Source organism: Elaeis guineensis, chromosome 9 (assembly GCF_000442705.2).
Source record: "Elaeis guineensis isolate ETL-2024a chromosome 9, EG11, whole genome shotgun sequence".
In the NCBI taxonomy this organism is placed as follows: Eukaryota; Viridiplantae; Streptophyta; class Magnoliopsida; order Arecales; family Arecaceae; genus Elaeis; species Elaeis guineensis.
The window spans coordinates 97892459-97912374 of NC_026001.2; the positions used below are offsets into that span (position 1 = coordinate 97892459).

The 19916-nt window shown below is 38.8% G+C and overlaps 1 pseudogene; it reads left to right on the plus strand.

Moving 5' to 3' along the window:
• Positions 1-18780, plus strand: part of LOC105051007 (UPF0481 protein At3g47200-like) — a 24741-nt pseudogene extending 5961 nt beyond the window's left edge.
• Positions 18781-19916: the final 1136 nt, after the last annotated feature.

Below are 19916 nucleotides of genomic sequence, written 5' to 3' on the forward strand. Positions count from 1 at the left end.
GGTTTGACCCGATTGCAAAAGAGATTAGTTTCTAATTTGATCAGGACTTAGACTCAATTAAATCTTGATTTGATTAAGATTTGATTAAGGTAATTAGGTACCTAATTGGATTGGGTTTACCTATTTGTTTGGGCCTAACCATATGTGATTTGGTTAGGGATCAAATAAGGAAACCTAGAGTCCAAATAAGAATGGACTCTTCCTCCCTTGTGCCACATCCTAGGAGCACCGACCTTTCTCCCGCCAAAATTATTTTTGCATGAGTGTTTTCATGCTGATCTGAAGGTTGGTCACCCCACCTATTCCACATGTAAATGTGGATAAAATTTGGTTTAGATTTGATTTCACAATGGTTTGAGTTCAACTTGAAACTAGATAAGCCCTAATCCATATCTTTTGAAGAGTTTGGCTTTATCCAAACACTTTGGGATGCCTACCATAAAAGGGTTTGTTTTTTGCACTAAATCCCATCATAATTTGATCATAAGAAACTTCCTATGAGTTTGTTGGCATGAAAATAAGGAGTTCGAGAGATCTGAAGAAGGAGCCAGATCAGCAATTAAGAGGAACATCTGCAAACGAGCTAGCACCCCGGTGACTTCACACAATCTCTGATCGGACAAAGCACTTCGTGTGGATACCTGTAGAGGTTAGATAATTATGCGGCCTGAGAAATCTTATCAAATTCATGGATCATCGATTGCAGTGTATTTCAACCCACGCAAAGAGAGATCTGATCTAAACTCGCATAGTAGATACGATCTGCTAGTAGATGTGATCTACACTTTATAGATGTGATCTATGATTTAATTTTTAGATTGCATACATGTCATAAGATCTTTGTTTAGGTAGTTTTTAGATCTGATTTGATGCATAGTAGATTAAAAAGTTTAATCTAGATCTGTTTCGCTGCATGCTTGATCAAAAAATTTTTGAACTACATGTATGAAACTATCGATTACTAACACATACAGCATGGTAGGAACTGATTTAGAGGAAACCTATTCAATAGGTAAGTTGAAGTAAGCAAAGCATGTCCTCAAAGAAACAAGAAAAGATCAGTGAAGCTCATCATGGACTGAACCAAATCCAATAAGGTTCGATTTCTCCACTTTGACATCCAGTTGATTTGAGATATTTTCAGAGGAGTATATTATGAGACTGTCATTTCTCTTCAGATAGTTCAAAAACTCTTCATTAAGATATTCTTCTCCTTGATCTGATCAAAAAATTTTGAGTTTTCTAGTTTACTTCTCCACTTTATATCTGAATTTCTTGAACTTTTCAAAAGCTTTAAATTTGTGTGTCATAAGATACACATATCTATATCGTGAATAGTCATCGATAAAAATAATATAGAGATAACCATCGCTAGCCTGCACATCAAATGGAGTGCACATATTAGTGTGTATCAGGATAAGTATCTCAGTGGTCCTCTCCTCTTGTCCTACAAAAGATATTTTGGTTATCTTTTTCTAAAGGTAGAATTCACAAATTGGATATGATATAGTATTTAATGAGCCAAGAAGCCCATCTTTCTCTGATTTGTTAATCCTTTGCTCTCCAACATAAGTAAGCCTGAGGTGCCACATATATTTTTGGTTCATCTGATCTTTGAATCTCTTAGATCCTATGACACTCATTATCTGCTCAAAAATATTCATAGATACATCTATATGCAAATGATAGACACTATTAATTATAAAGTCATGTGCAACAAATTTATTTCTAAACAAATGAAATAGTAGTCTTTATCAAAATTGAAAAGATAATCATCCTGTGCCAATGAAGAAATAAAAATCAAATTCTTGCTCACAACAAGTATATAATAACAGTCTCTAAGTAATAAATTATGATCATACGATAGTCATAGAGGATAGATGTCCATAGCTATAACTGCAACTCTTGCCCTATTGCCAACCCATAGGGTTAGTTTACCTTCCCTCAGTCCTCTACTTTCTTTTAGACCCCATATTGAAGTGCATAAATGAGAACTAGAACCAGAGTCTATAACCCAATTAGAAGTAGAAGAAACCATAAAGTTAGTTTCAATTATGAGTAGGTTTGACATACCTTTCAAAGATGTGTCCTTATTCTTCAAGAACTCTAGGTATATGAGATAGTTTCTTTTTCAATGGCTGTCAGTGTTGCAATGAAAATATTTTTCTTATCAGAAATCTTCTTCTTAGGAGTTTTCCTCTTAGGCTTGCTCTCAATTTTTTGCTTCTTTATGGGCTTTTTTTTCTTCCAATTAGACTTTTTCTTAGAAGAAGTAGCCTGCTCCATAGCAAAAATTGTGCCCCTTAAATCCTTTAAGACTCCTTCAATAGTTATCAACATGTTTAATAATTCAACTTTGGTGCAGTTAATCTTATTCATATGGTAGTTTACTATAAACTGTCCATATAAATTAGAGAGAAATTGTAGGATCAAATCAATATGTCATTTGTTATGTGTTGGTGCAAAAATCCGCCTGCGTCGGAGAAGCTAGAGTCGAGGGAGTCGCGGTCACCGTCGGGACCTGCAAAAGAAGTCTAAACCGGAGTTGGGGTTGCTCTGGCAAGACCCTCCGACGCTCAAGTCAGTTTTCTGTCTCAACAAGAATGGAGTGCTCGAACAAAAATTTTAGCAGAGTTTTGGGATAGAAATTAGAGCTTAGAGAATAACGTATATGGGGTCCCCTTTTTATAGGCAGAGGAAGCAACGGATTGATAGCGACGTTTGCAACCGCCTAGTAGTGGGCCGCTCGGGGCCAGGAAGAGTTTATTATGAAGAGTAATGGGGGGAGTCGTGGCTGTCACCATGGCTCGTCACGTGGAGTCAGTTGTGGAGAGTGGAGCGGCGTCCGTTGTCGCGACTCGTCAGGGAGTGGTGGAGCCGTGCAGAATTCGTCGCAGGAGGTGGAGTAGATTCGTGGCCATTATTGCGGCCAGCCAGGGAGTGATGGAGCCGCACGAAATCTGTTGCAGGAAGTGGAGTAGAGTCGTGGCCGTTACTGCGGCCAGCCAGGGAGTCCAGGCCTGTCGGCCGAAGCTCGGTTGATGTGCCTGGCGGAGAGAGGCGGCTATCCCTCTGAAAGGAGCTCGGATGTTGCTGGCGGGCCATTTACCGTTGGGTGCCTTGGGCGTTAGTACTATAGACGAGGGCTATTTGCTGTCGGAGCCCAGTCAGAGGCTTTCTGTAGACGAAGTTCGATTTTCGCAGGAGTCCGGACGAAGGCTTCCTGCAGCCGGAGTCGGGGATGAAGCCCGGCTCCCGTAGGAGTCCGGACGAAGTCTTCCTGTAGTCGAAGTCGGGGATGAAGCCTGGCTCCCGTAGGAGTCCGGACGAAGTCTTCCAGCAGTCGAAGTCGGGGATGAAGCCCGGCTCCCGTAGGAGTCCGGATGAAGTCTTCCTGTAGTCGAAGTCGGGGATGAAGCCCAGCTCCCGTAGGAGTCCGGACAAAGTCTTCCAACAGTTGAAGTCGGAGACGAAGTCCGGCTCCCGTAGGAGTCCGGGTGAAGTCTTCCAGCAGTCGAAGTCGAGGACGAAGCCCGGCTCCCGTAGGAGTCCGGACGAAGTCTTCCTGTAGTCGAAGTCGGGGACAAAGCCCGGCTCCCGTAGGAGTCCGGACGAAGTCTTTCAGTAGTCGAAGTCGGGGACGAAGCCCGGCTCCTGTAGGAGTCCGGACGAAGTCTTCCTGTAGTCAAAGTCGGGGACGAAGCCCGGCTCCCGTAGGAGTCCGGACGAAGTCTTCCAGTAGTCGAAGTCGGGGACGAAGCCCGGCTCCCGTAGGAGTTCGGGCGAAGTCTTCCAGCAGTCGAAGTCGGGGACGAAGTCTGGCTCCCGTAGGAGTCCGGGCGAAGTCTTCCTGTAGTCGAAGTCGGGGACGAAGCCCGGCTCCCGTAGGAGTCCGGACGAAGTCTTCCTGTAGCTGAAGTCGGGGACGAAGCCCGGATCCCATAGGAGTCCGGATGAAGTCTTCCTGTAGTCGAAGTCGGGGACGAAGCCCGGCTCCCGTGGGAGTTCGGACGAAGTCTTCCTGTAGTCGAAGTCGGGGATGAAGCCCTTAGGAGTCCGGACGAAGTCTTCCTGTAGTCGAAGTCGGGGACGAAGCCCGGCTCCCGTAGGAGTCCGGACGAAGTCTTCCAGTAGTCGAAGTCGGGGACGAAGCCCGGCTCCCATAGGAGTCCGGACGAAGTCTTCCAGCAGTCGAAGTCGGGGATAAAGTCCGGCTCCCGTAGGAGTCCGGGCGAAGTCTTCCAGTAGTCGAAGTCGGGGATGAAGCCCGGCTCCCGTAGGAGTCCGTCTGTCATGAAGAATCTGGTCGATGCTGGTGGGGGTTTATCCATCGGCAGAACTCGGGAATGCTGTGGAGGCTCGACCGTCAGAGAGGTTCGGAAAGATATCGCCGAAGGTCGGAAGTTGACAGAATCCCCGGAGGGTCACTCCTGGCGCAAACTTTGGCTGTTGGGGTATTTTGTATCCAACATTATGTATTATCATGTCAAGCTTCTCAAACTCTTCTAAGTCTTTAATCATTATTAAATAATGATCATGGATAGACTGCCCTTCGCGCATCTTAATTTTGAAGAGCCTTTTGGACACTTTAGCACACTGATCGACTCTACTTACCATATAACTCTTTGTCGTAAGTTATTATGACCTTGACAGTCTTCATATCCTCATGCTGGCATTGATGTTTATTTGACATTGATGCCATAATATAGTACCTAGCCTTGTTGTCATCATCAGTCTATTTTTTTTGTGCTTCCCTTTGGTCGGTTATTGGACGGTGTGGTAATATGAGGAGATTCTATTAGCAATTGTGTCCTAAAGTCCATTATCAGCCTGTTGATGGTTGAGCTTATTATATAAATGTATATGAATTGATAAATTAATAAAATTATTATTTAACTTTTTCATCATAAAGTAATGTACATCTTCTTAATGAACTTTAATATTGTGATGAAGTCCTTAAGACTATCCTAATCGATATAGGAGGATATATCATTTAATCTTTAAAATAAGTTTATGAATAAATGATATGCTATTACTAGGATGATAGTGTTTATCGAGTGTAGGTCGTTGTATGTTATATGCATTGATTGTCCTTGTAATCAAGAGGTATGGAGATATTGGTATGATATACAGGTGAGATATAGGAGTACATCTTATTGAATGTGACCAACTACTAAATACTTTGCTATCAAGAGAAGCTCTCGAAGGATAGGCATAAGTGTCCCTCCGATCTGAGATCACCATAGTAACTTGCAAGCAACTCACTATGCGACTACCTAAATTTTTAATTCAATGACGGAAGGTTTTTTGATACAGTCAAGTACTTGTGAAGTTAGTGTGTGAGTCAAGATGTAATTGAACCCTCCGAATAAGTAGGAGTTAATGCATCAGTATATTTCAATTTAGTAAAATCTTGATCAGGATAATCCATGTGATGGATTTGAAAGGTTGAGATACAATGTGACTAACTATTTCAGGATTGATAGTTAAACTCCAGGTCATCTTGAGCATTAGGGTCAAAGGGATGGATTATATGATAACCATATGCTAATAGATTCATGAATGATGCTTTGTAATTTTTCGACCTATCCGGATATTGGGTACTATTGCTAGATGGTCATTTTGATTGGTATAAAAAGTCCATTTCTATACTATCGACTTAGGTTTGAACTTATACAGTCACACTCAAAATAAATTTCTGACTGATCATGTGGCTGATCAATGATTGAAAATCATTGTAGGATTTAATTATCAATTCGATTGATGATTAATCTTGTGCAAAAGTTATAATAAATTAATTTATTGATTATTAATAAATTATAAAAAAATTGATTAATGATTAGATTACTAATTAGCTCAATTTAATTGAGTATTGAGATTTGGATTAAATCTAATTGAATTAGATTCAATTTGATTTGACCTGATTAGGTTATGAGATGACCTAATCATTAAGGATGTTCGATTTCTGATTCGAACTCGATTAATTTCTAATTTGATTAAGATTTAATCAAGATCATTTATTATCTAATTGGATTAGATAATTTAATTAGGTTTAATCTAATTTAGTTGGGATAAGAATCTAATTAAAAATGAATTTGAATTCAAATTCGAATGGAACAAAAAAACCCCTTACGCCACCTTTCACTATGCCCATCTTTTCTTCATGCGTGAAAGGAGTTTTCATATGGACTTTTTTGTGCCCAGAAGGTGTGTGATGTCTTCTTCTGATCCTATTTGGATTAAAATTTTGTTGGTTCAAATTTGAGTTTAAATTGGTTTGAAATCAGATTGAAACCAAGAGTCCAAGCTTTATTGGACTCCTCCAAGCTGCCGACCACTTCTCTTCGCATGCACAAAATAATTTTTTTGTATGAAGTTTTTTGCACCAATCTGAGTGTTGTCACCATCCTTTCTGAGTCTCTTAGATGTGGATTGAGTTTGGTTCAAAATAGAATTCAAATCTGATTTGAATTGGTGATAAGATCGAACCTTGTTTGAACCTGAACCAAACCACCCAAACTCTATCCTTATCTTGATGGGATGCCACTTTAAGAAAAGGTGATTTTTGGTGCACCTCATCAGATGATTTTTGGCATGAGAGAACCTCAGAGGGGGCGTGAAAAATTTGAGAGAGGGGTGGGCTTCCTAGTGTGAGAAATAGAGGAAGAGATCTTCCTTTTTGGGCATGAGATCTTGGGAGGGCTTCTAGGGTTTCCTAATTCTAGATTTGTGAGAGAAAAATAAAAAAGAGTTTTGTTCTTCTTCTTCTACACCATCTCCTCCTTGAAAAGCTCTATCTTTTGATCTAGAGATGTCCGTTCGACTTGAAGAAAGGAGTCTCCATCAGCCATCCAGAGCTTTCATCGTGAGCTAGCACTCTTGAAAAGGACGATCTATTTGGGGCTTTGAGTAGACTATCTGTAGAGACCGGACACACTGTCCGGCTACTCGACATCAGGAAGAACCTCTTACCATATTCATCAGTAGCGGTCATCGTCGACCCACGATCAGATAATAAGTTCTGAATTCATCGGATTAGATCTAACCGTTAGATTTGATTTAGGATATTGATACGATCGATGCAGTCTTTTATGTTCAATCAGATTTTTTTATGTATTATTTTATATCATAGATCCTAAGAAAGATAGTTTAGATCTGATCTAAAGTATGTGTAAAAGATTAAAAAGTTTAATCTACTGCTTTCGCTATAAAAATTTTAAAAAATACATGCTTTGAACTATCTATTTCTCAATAGATTTTGGTTAAGAATATAACTTAAATTCTTGAAACTTAAAACTATTTTTAAGTTCCTAAGCCAGTCTTTATAATTGATTTTGGTTAGCTGGTTGTTTTCAAGAATATGAGTAAGAGGGTTAGAGGTGGACATTTTGTTTTGCAAAGGGTAAAGATTACAATTAGACTTTTGTATTTACTTTGAAAAATTTATTTTAGGGTCTTTTTTAAAAATAAATATACCTCTCATTATTTTCTCGAGTCTCTTACACTCTTTGCATTTAGAAATGAAAATCTTTCACGACTAGAATTTCAAGTGGATACTGCGGTCTCCCCAATTTAACACACCACCTCATCTAATAATTATTGGTAATATACAAATCAGTGAGTGGATAACTCTTGTCTAATATTTTTCAAATAAGTTATAGTGATCTTCAGTTTCTTAGTTATGTAGATCTCACCTGATAGTTATTGGCTTTATTCTTTAGTTAAGTCAGACCTACCATTCAACATGGAAGCAAAGCCATCATTGGATCCCTTATCTAACAGTTATTGAGTCCAACCCCATCTTTACCGCATAACATCTTATATTAATAGAGTAGTTGCACATTCCTAATACAACTGACCACTGTATTTAGCCAAGCCGTCAACACCAATAATACGTCCGCATATCTACAAATGGTGAAAGATCACTCGATTTAATATTTATAAGAAGATTAAAAGTTAGAACTTAATTTTTAATTATTTAAATCTAAGGCAAATAAAATCTATTAAATATTAATAAGAACCAATAATGATCATGGATCTAATGAAAGGATTCAGACTCGAGCCACTGAATCAAAATCGAGATATACAAGCATACACACATCAATCGATTTGATCATCTTCAACTTCTTGATTCGATCCCGAGCAAATCCTTGATCTGATCATGATTAACACCTTGATCCATCTTCAACTAATTGCTCAACTCAATCGATGCTAGTTGTGTGCTGTCAGCTTGCAATCGATCAACCATTGATATGCAACCAAACACAATGCAATCTAATAAAAATGCATAACAATTAATTATAATATTTTAACTCTAATCTAGTGGGGCTCGTGGGTCTTTAAATTATATAAATTTGTTAATGCTTTTAGGCATCCAAAAATTAAACAATTTATGATTACAGAATTCATATATATGATATGACACAAAGATAAAAGTATAAACATCGCAATCTATGATCATCATCACCATTTGTATCTCAATACATGAAAAATAATAAATAATAGATTCAGATATTAAATTGATCATTTGACATTCATTCAATAATCGTTCAATTAATGATCATATTTATTTATGATCGATCATCACAATAAAAATCATGCAAAGTGACTAGAACGATCTTGAATACCCAAATATATAAATTTAATCTTAAAATATATGAGGATGGCTCTGATACTACTATTAAAAAAAGTTAAGATTAACGTACAATAGAAAAAGATAATAATAATAATAACTTTTTGATTAAGCATGTAAGATCTCATCTCAAAATAATATGAAAAAATCTAGACCCCTCATACTTTTAAAATTTAGATTAATAAAAGATGGTGAGATCAAAATCATCATTTTTGTGCAGATAGATCTTCACCATAATTTGATGATCATAGATATTTTTACGGTCCTCTTGAAGCCGCAAGAGCATTTTATCTCTATAGATATCCATACAAGATTTTGATCCGATCAATAATTTTTAATCTCATCGAGATGCTAGCTTCTTTACCAAGATTTCTCTTATGATAGTGGATTTCTTTTCTCTCATTCCTTATTGCTAAAAATCTTTTTCAAAGATTTTAGCATTTTTCCTCATTGTAAGATTTCATGCCTCTCCTTTTTCTTTCTCCCTTTCTCCCCCGTGCACCAAACCTTAGGAGTGAGAAAAGTGGCATGAACTCTTGGGCACATGTGGCTTTTTCTACATGGGGGTGAGGTGCGAAGCCTCTTGGACATTCCTTTCTTTTTGTGGACTCCCTTGGGTGTGATCCAATCACGCGTGAGAAGAGAGGTGAGGCATGAGGAGGCATTAGGATATCAATGCACAACCAAGAGGCATGAAGACCCTCTTCACGTGAACTGTTCTTATGTGGAGACGTGTGACGTTAAACCTTAAACACCTTTGACACTAATCCTTTTAGCTTGAGATTTTGTTTGGGCATGAGAAGTCCTTCTAGGCATCAAATACTTTGACGGATTAACCCTTGATTGATCAAAATTTGTTAGGAGTCCAAGTATTGTGGGATTTGATGGTGTCAACATTTTGATGCATCAAATTTTTGATATGCCGATCTTTGACATGTCAACCTTTGACTCAAACTTAAATCGAGTTCGATCAAATTAAATTTCAATCTAATTTGACTCGAATTTGACCTCAATTATTTAATTCGATCAAATCAAATTAAATAATATTACAATAATTGCTAATAAATTCTCCTAAAAATTATTAGTAAGTTCTCTTTTATAATTTTTATATTTTAAGATCATTAATTTGTAATAATTACAAATCAATCTAATTATTAATCATATTGATAATTGGATCCTATATGATTCAAAAATCATAATTCAATCATCTGATCCATCAGAACCTCTTACGTGTATGATCTCATAAGTTATATTCTATATGGTAGTGAGATATATTATGATCTTTATCGATAATATCATTGAAACTCTTTTTGATGGATTGAAATAATTTCAACTCATCTCAATAAGAATTATCAACCATCAAGATAATTTTTGAAGATTTCATAATCTATCAGTGATGTCTAGCAGTATATAGTGATAATCCAGTAGAATCAATTGAATAAATTTTTAGGTGTAGTTAATATATGATACAGTCTTTTTATCATGAGTTCTAACTAGATGGAGGTTATTAAATTACTCATCAAACCACATCATCTGTCATATATTTAATTTATTTGACTCAAATTTCTAATGTAAAAATTTTGAAAGTCTTTTTTCACTATTCACATTATCCTAGTCAAGATCTTCTGAACTCAATCTTATAAATCATATAGAATCAACTCACTTATCGATCAAAGATGATAGATTCTATATAGGTACACACCGTATTCCTATAATAAACCTACTACAGCCAACATGCATCGTAAAGACCCATATAGCTAGAGATAAAGTATATATATAATCAAACTACAGCAATTTCATTATGAATAGCTACAGCATTACAGATCAAAGAACTAGTCATACTACTGCAGTATCGAGTAAGTTACAAATGAGTAAGTAGATATCTAAGTGACTTCTCATATGGGTTACGATCAGTATCTTTATTCACTAATAACTACTTATACTTTCGCTTCATTGTCTCCACGCTATAGACTCGAGACTCATCTATCTCTAAAAAAAAAGTGACCTATGTATCAATCTCATCAGATCAATCACTGCCTCCATAATGATCCATTGATCGGGAGCATTTAGAAATCAATTACCAATGACACAAAGAAGAAAGCAAGGGAGAGCTCTAAGTTGATCGAGAGCCTTAAAGGCACCTCTAGAAAGCTTTGGAATGATAGTTTCACTTACTTCGCACTAGAATTGGACCTTCTTCAAACTGACTCTCACATATCTCAAATTCTCAACTCTTGAGAATATATATTATCAGCTTATTAATTTTTTGAATAATTCATGGATACATACACAACATAAATGAAGTTAAAAAATCTAATTTCATTAATAATAAAAAAAATTAAATATAAAATTATATCCTAAAAAAAATATATGTGTCAGCCTGATTGACTTCTAGGGCATACATGTAATACAAAGGGCCAAGGAGCTCCAAGAGACATTGGCGATGCTATATACTAACATATGTCATTGGCACTGATCGTACTTTCTTATTAGCTTAGCATATCTTGTTGTAAAGTTAGTGAGTAATATCCTTGATGAAGTATTTTGTATGCGAAGGGTAGGTGATTCTCATATATTCCTTTATGTACCTCCCGCAATGCATAGTCAGCCTTGGAAGGACATAAGCATTCGAGAAGAGGTAAGGAGTATGACTTTTTGTATAGCTTGCCTTCGTATAGAACGTAATATGGGGCTTGATATCTTATCTTCCAAGCTTTTTCTTTTGGCTGATAGGTAATGTTTTGTCTTTAAAATAGTAGATTAGGGGATCAATCCAACTAGGCTTGTGATCAACTTGCAAAATAGAGGCTTTTCAATGATAGGCTTTCTGAGGACCTCAAAGAAGGATTCCTTATGTAGGTTGATCGGGGTAGAAGTGGCAAGCCTCGAGAGTAGGTCGGCATGGGAATTTCCCATCCTCAGGACCTATTGAATGTCAAAATATCCAAAAGCTGAGGTTGGGTCCTTCACCTTCTGCAAATATTTCATCATATTCTTTTCTTATGTTTCATATTCACCTCGGACTTATCTGACAATGAGCTGTAAGTCACCACAAACCTTCATACGTGGTACCCTTAGCTCCTTCACCATCTTCAGTCTAGTGGTCAGGGTCTCATACTTTGCTTCATTATTTGTAGTTGGAAATTTAAAGTGTAGAGTATATTTAGCAATATCTCCCTCTAGACTAGTTAGAATCAGTCCGACTCTTGACCTTACCAAGCTAGATGATCTATCCACATACATGGTCCAAAGCCTTTCATGCTCTCCTTTCTTCAAATCTGTCTCTACTGGCTCTTCCTCAAAGATGATACATTCTAAAATAAAATTTGCAAGCACCTATGCTTTAATTAAAGGTCGGGCTTGAAATTTCACATCAAACTTTGATAATTCGACAGCCCACGTGGCCACCTGACCAGATGCATCAGGTCGGTGGAGCACTATCTTCAAGGGTTGGTCGGTAAGGGTCACTATAGTATGTGCTTGAACATAAGGATAGAGCTTTTTGATTGTGGTGACAAGTGCAAAGATCATCTTCTTAAGTTTTGAATATCTTGTCTCTATTGTATGTAAAACTTTACTGATGTAAAAGATTGGTCTCTAAATCTTTCTCTCTTCATGGACGAGGACTAAACTTATAACTATAGATGAGACTGCTAAGTATATGTATAACTTTTCATTTGGCTCAGATTTACTGAGGAGTAGGTCCAAGCTGAGGTACCTTTTCAATTCATCAAACACCTTTAGGTACTCCTTGATCTACAAAAAATCCCTCGACTACTTAAGAATCTTAAAGAAGGGGAGACACCACTCGGTTGACATAGAAATAAATCAATTGAGGGCGGCAATCTTTCAAGTGAGGCATTAAACTCCTTTTTTATTGATTTCAAAGGATTTATTTCTAGTAGAGCTCTAATTTTCTCCGAATTGGCTTCAATACCTCACTGCAAAATCATAAATCTGCAAAATTTTTTTGAGGTTACTCCAGAGGCACATTTGGCTAGATTTAGTTTTATTTGGTACTCCTAGAGAGTAGCAAAAGTTTTCTTGAGATTGTCAATGTGGCTGTCTGAGGTTCGACTTTTGACCAACATATTGTCCATGTAAACGTCCATGTTTCTGCTAAGCTGATTCTTGAAGATTCAGTTCATCAACCACTAAGAGATGGCATCTATATTTTTTAAACCAAAAGACATAACTTTGTAACAAAATAGACCTCGATTAGTATTGAAGTAGTTTTCTTCTCATTCTTGAGTGCCACTAGATTTGATTGTAGCTAGAGAAAACATCCATAAAGGTTAGAAGCCCATGTCCTCAAGTTGTATCTACCAACTGATCGATCCATGACAGTGAGTGCTTTTCTTTTGGATAGACTTTATTCTGGTCACATGTGCATTCCTTACAAAAATTATTTTTGCCAACCAGTCTAGATATATTACCTCCCTAATGAGCTCGGCCTTAAGAAGCTTGTCGACTTCTTTGGTGATCACTCTCTATCATGCTGGAGCAAAGCTTTGCTTCTTCTGCTTGATGGGTCAGAATGCAGAATCTATATTTAGTCGATGCACCATCACCTCGGGGTCTACACCTAGCATATCAGTAGCCAACTGACGACAAAGTTCATATTTTCTTACAAAAAGATAATAAGATGATTTTTTTTTACCTCATCTAAATTTGATCTGATGTGAATTATTCGCTCTTTGTTCCCACTTCCAAGAGAAACTATGACAAGATCCTCCACAAGCTCCCCTTGTTGGTTGCCTGATTGAGCACAAGCATCTAAACTGTCAATAGGGAGATCTTCAAATGGGATGACTCCTTGGAGGGCTGTCGTGTAGCATTGCTGAGCTAGGGTTTGGTCACCTCAGAGCTCACCTATCCCGAACTCTATTGGGAACTTTATCATCAAGTGGTACGTTGAAATCATGGCTTGGAGTGCATTTAGTGTAGGTCATCCAAGGATGGAATTGTAAGCTAAGGAGAACCTAACCACTAGGAAGTTAAGATGCATCGTGGTTTGTCAGGACACCCAACCTGTGGTTACTGATAGCATAATTACTCCTTCCACAGGCACAATATTGCCTAAAAAATTGATCAATGGGGAGACAAGTCTTTTCAATTAGTCTAAGGTAAACCCCATCTTGAAAAATACATCATAAAATAATATATCAGCTAAACTTTCATTATCAACTAAGACACGACATGCATCAAAGTTTGTGATATCGAAAGATACAACTACTGCACCAATATGTGGAAACCAAACTCCCCGAGCATCTTCTATAGAGAAGGTTATTGCTTGTTCGATCTTCTATCTTTTGATGGGAGTCTCTAATCTTTCAGTTGTGTTGTCGACTTGCCCCTCAGTAATAGTGTTTATTATGCTGGTAAGTCAGTTCTCCATACATTCTTTTTATCGAAGTGGTTCAAGGAGACAAGGTGGATCCAATGGAGCTTCACATTGCTCTCTTTGGTACTTAAAAAACTTATCCAATCATCCACACCTAATGAATTTCTTGATCTCATCTTGCAGTTGGATGCATTCCTTTAATGTCATGATTGTGATCCCGATGATACAGGCAATATTTGTTGGGATCATGTCAATATGGCTTAGTCTGCATCTTCCTCCCCCTCGATAGTTCTTCCTTTATTTCCATCAATATTCGTTAAATCTCTTTGGTGGTGATATATTTTGCCGACCCCTAGGAGAAGTTAGCAACTGTTGGTTCTGAGGTAAGGTTCTCAATCATCTATTCTGAGATGGAGTCCTAGATCGTTGGCGATGAGGTGGTGTCCATGATTGTTGGTGCCAAGGTAGAGTTCTTGATCGTCAGATAATTAGATATCTCCTTGCATTGGTGGACTTTTGTCTTCGTGCCCCTCCCTTCTTTCTTCGACCTTCACCTCGATTGGAGTGCCATGTAGCTCAAGAGCTTCTTTGGTGTTGGTGTACTTCTCGACCCGAGCCAGCTTCTCAGTGAAGTCCTTCCAGTACCTTTTCTCAAGCGAGAAGAGAAAGTTGCATTTCTTAAGCCCACCCTTCAGGATAGATATTGCGATTGATTAATCGAGATCATGCACTTCAAGTGTGGCCACACTGAAGTAGCTCACATAAGCTCGAAGGGACTCTCCTTCCCTCTGCTAGATATTGACTAGTGAATATGATCTGTGGCACTGTCTTCTACTGCTAACAAAGTATGCTATGAATGATCGACTAAGTTGCTTGAAGGAGTGGATGGAGTTTGGCTTCAAGCTGAAATACTAGTATCATGTAGCTTTCTACAAGATTGAGTGAAAAGCTTGGCACAAGATCCCATCTGTGGAATTGTGCGGGAGCATCAGAGCTTTAAAGCTATCAAGATGATCTATAAGATCGGTTGACTCATCATACATCTCTAACTGTGGCATTTTAAAGTAGATTTTGAGCAGTTCCTATATGATCTTTTCACTAAAGGATGGGTTGGGGTTGAAACCAAGTTCGCCATCTTGCATCAAGGCTTCATTGCATAAATCTTTGATCCTCTAATTCATCTCCTGCAGTTTGCAGTCCCCATCAGCATCCTGAGCGGTGTAGGCTTCAGAATACCAAGGTGGAGATCAATGATGAGATCGGCTTGGAGTAGAATCTCTCCCAAATTGGAGGGTTGAGGATCATCTCCTTTCCTATACAAGGCTTTTAGGCTGACTATGCCGACTTTGCCTCTCTTGTACTGAACTCCACCAGGGGGGTCTAAGGCAGCACTGGTCGAGTTCCTTCGATAGAGGCCTTGTTAGCCCATTGTATTTCTTGCACAGTAATGGCAAGGGCTTACACCTAGTCTACAAGCAAGTTGAATTGATCTAGAGATACCCCCACTGTTGGTTGGGAGGGTGGAGGTGGCACCTCCATCTATTGTAGAGATGCCTGCAAGTTCGCTGGGGCTGCAACCGTCCTTGAGGTGGTGGCATTGGAATAACACGATGAAGTCTTTTTGTGTGGTACCATGATAATAGAGTTTTTGCTCCTTTCAATATCAGGACAAACCCCTCCTAGTGCCAATCTATATATTACTGCTAGTCTTCTAGCTGATGCTTGATCGACAAGAGAAGAGATGTAGACTAGAGTTTGTTGACTGCAACTTAACCTACAAAATAAGTCTCTGATCAAAGTTGGCTCTGACGGGACCCTTCAATGCTCAAGTCAGAAAACTAGAAAATAAAGGAAAGGAGCATGTTGTTGGAAGAGAAGTAATTGCATATCTCGAGGATCCCTCCTAACCCTCTATTTATAAGCAAGGGCAGAAGTGGTGTACAAAATCTGGAGTATCATATTATTAGCCTTATCTTATTGAGCAAGATATTTTTGCTACACCATGCCTTATTTAGAGAGATATATCACCAACTTCTTTTCCTACCTACTCAGGGCAAGCTGTCTCGTGAATCTCGAAATCTTGTTATCTGGCATAAATTGATCAATAATGTCAAGCATGAAAGTTTTCTGAAGTGCTGGCCTAAGTCAATCTTGAAGGGACCTTGGGTCAGGTGGTACTAAGATCGGTCCTAACCAAGGTTACCTACATATCAATTCGAGGTTACCTATACATTGGCTTCACTCGAGGTAAAATTTTTCCTTCTACATCACTCACAAAATAAATTTACATATAAAAATAATTTTAAACCTATCTTTATATTTTAGATATTGCTCACACAATTTTAAATCACCACTGAGAGGCTCAAATAAGTTCACATTCTAATGGTATACTAGGTTTGGGTTGGATCAGATTGGGTCATAGTCGAAGATCTAAAATTGATCCAAAAATCAAACAGATCGGGATGGGTCAGAATTAAGTAAAACCCACCCTGATCCAAAAAATGAAATGGATCCAATTTTATGATCCTAATTTGGCCCCATGGGTCCTTTAAAGTAGGTTGGATTGGATTTAAGCGAATTGGGTTGGATAACCAATCAACTCAACTTGAGGCTGCAAATTGGTCGAGTTGATGCATGACTTGATCTGACTCGCTTTGGCCCTATCCATCTGGCTTTAAAGGACTTATAGGGTTGAGTTGGGTTTTAAAATTTGATCTATTCTATTTTTCAGGTTGGGTCTGAATTTACTTAATCTTGATCCGACTTGACCCAATCCATTTAATTTATGGGTCAATTTTGGATCTTCTATTTTGTTACTGAACTCCATGTCAACCTATTTAAGCCTCTAAGCTATGATTTAAGACTTGTATGAGTAATGTCTTTAACATAAAAGTTATATCTAAAATTATTTTTATATGCTAACTTATTTTGAGAGTAATATTATTTATTATCTATTTTGTATGATTAATAGTAGTTGTCTATATGGTAATTAAAATGTAGTTGGCTACATTTGACTCAAACCTGAGCTGGACCCAATCTGGACTTGATTTGACTCTAATTTTTTTGGGTTGGGATCGGGTTACACAAGAACCTAGGGCTACAACTGGGTTGGGCTCGCTAGGTCGGGCCATTTCCCTACCCAAGTCTAGCCTAATTATTTTTTCAAGCTTCGTGCCAGGCGTAGGCCCCAATCATTTTTGAAAAATCCAAGTCTAAGTGTGATTGTTCCAGTTGAGGAAGAGGCAACAGAGGAGGAGGGAAGTCTTGCCAACATCGTGGGCCTGTGGAGGAGGATTGGCTGCAGCATGCAATGGTGCTGTATGTGGTTATTGAGCATGGTCTCTAGGATCGGATAATCTACCACGCCTTTGTTGTTGCCAGAAATCCTATCCCAAGCACTTGGCTTCCTCTTCCAAAGGCCAAGAAGCGGCTAACCTTTTCACAAGAACTCCCATGTTGCTCACTTTCTTGGAGTGGCCGACTAGCGATGGAGGTGGAGAGGAGAATGCCTGAACCCCTCTTACTCCCCTCTTTCACCTCTCCCCAAACCCTAACCCTAACTCTCTCTTCTTCTCTGGCAATCTTAAATCGTGGAAGGGAGAGAGAATGGCAGCCATCAGCAATAAGGTTCTCTCCATCCTCCTTGCACCAATCCTCATCATGATGACCCTCGCTGACGAAGCCACTGCTGCCAATGCACTCGCCTCGAGCCCCATCTTTAGCACTGTAGTCCTCTCCACCCCTTTCGCTGTCACCCTTCTGATGATAAGGGTTCGTCGAAGAACTTTTGGTCAAATGGTTTATGACTATTTATGGGTCTGAGTAGTCTAAGAAATGTTTGTTGTCTAATGATGATCGAATGACTAAGAAGAAGAGCTAGGTCCTTTAAGCCTGGGCTTAGTCTAACTTAAGCTGGTTAAGGCATGAAATTTTGGGCTGAGGATGGACCTACATTTAGGCTCTGGCTCGGGCTAAGTCAAAGATATACTCAAGTTCGATTCAAAAAGAAAATAGGCTCTATATCCAAGCTCAAACCCAATCTAATAATGTTTGGATCTAGTCCATAGCTTGACCTAAAGTCGGGCAGGCTTGAGCCCATTTCTATCCTTACATGGACCCAACCCAACTAGATCCGATCTTCTATTGAGTTAGGTCTGAGTCTAACATTTGGACCCAATCAAAAAATCAGATAGGATTAGGATCACTCATAATTTGGTCCAAAAATCAATCCATTTGCACTCAACTCGACCCATTTGTAGCTCGAGTTGGTGATGAGACCACCAAGTTCTTGTTTCTCAACCTCATGGCCTTCAAGTGCCTCCACATTAGCACTGGCAACAAGGTGACCTCCTCTATCTTCTTCAGGGACAATATCAGTGATTTCACCCTGGACATCAGCTTGCTCAACTCGAAGGGGATAACCCAAAACTCCATCTGAAGCAATTAGGTTGTCGCCAAACTATTCAATAGCCTATCCAAGGATGTCGTGCTAGACATGGGGAGCAACCTAGATGATGTGGACCACAACATGAATGATTACTATTGGAGGAGGTGGAAAATGAAACCGACAAACCTCATCTACACATACTTCAAGAGCTCATAGGCTGTCCTCTCCCTGGCAGCCACCATCCTCATGCTCATGGTGGCGCAAACATTTTACACCACCTACCCTTACTATAAGCCATAGGAGAGTAGCGACTCTTTGCCTTTTCCTCCCATGCTTATACCGCCTCATTTCCATCTCCCTAGCAATTACTTCTTCGTTGGGCTTTCTTTTCAAAAATTTTATAGTGTACTCTCTTGATAGAAAAATTATATCCTACACCATATGAGGGTGCACCACACCAATCATAGTTGCTTGCTCTTTTAGACTCTATCTATCAAGCTTCAATCCTAGTGTACCGTTATACAAACAAGTGACTTTAATTAGCCTGATGCACATGGTATAGGATACAATTTCTCCTCTTAATGGGATTAACTTTTATGGGCTGACATGTAGTCGTCTTTTAGGCTCTATTTCAGGGTATGTTTGTAATTATTTGTTGGAAGGTAATTAGAATGCATTTGTTTCGTCACCAGAATCAGAATAAAAATTGACAAGATTGGCATGGAATTCAAAATGGTTATTGTTGTGGATACCACCTCGGCCTCTATCGACTACATGCTTGGCCACAGCTAAGTTCTCAAGCAATTTGATCCTCGGTTAATGAAGAGGCTACAAGAGATTGGCTATGGCTGATCGGGAGGAGTTGAACATAAGAATCTAGATTAGCCAGTCTAACCCAATAAGCTTTTAATCCTAAAAAGATGAGACTCAGACCTCAACCATGCCCAAGGTCAATAGAGGTTGGCCCCATCTGACCTAAGGAAGATCTCTCAAATAAAGCAGTAGTCCTAACCAGAAAAGAATCCATTCCCCTCGCAGTTGTGAAAAGACCAAATAAGAAGAAAAATCATCAATATTGAATCTTGCTCCGGATGATAATTAACCGCTGGCTCTGCATCACAAATGTGGAAACAATCACCGCCAATGTGATCGGCATGCAATATTCGAAGAACGGCCAATCATCTCAATGTGCATGACTCTTAATCCCCTCTATAAATAAGAGAAGAGCGAGGACCGCAGGCAAGCTCTCGAAAGGCCTTTACATACTCCACTCTCTCTCTTGATTTTTTATTTCTTGACTTGAGCATCAGAGAGTCCCCACCAAAAAATTTTTCAAACAGAAATATTGTGTAGGTCTCACTCTAGCCTCCAAAGTTAGCTGTTACAGCACCTCATCCCCAGCCAAGGACCAATCCTTCTTATCTAAACCAAGGAGTCTTCACCAAGGAGATCTCTGCTTCTCTATCTACTAAGATCGACTTTAACCTCAAACTTAGAATTTTGTAGCAACAAATTGGTGCTAAAGAAAGTATACCAAAGTCTCTGATCGAGGT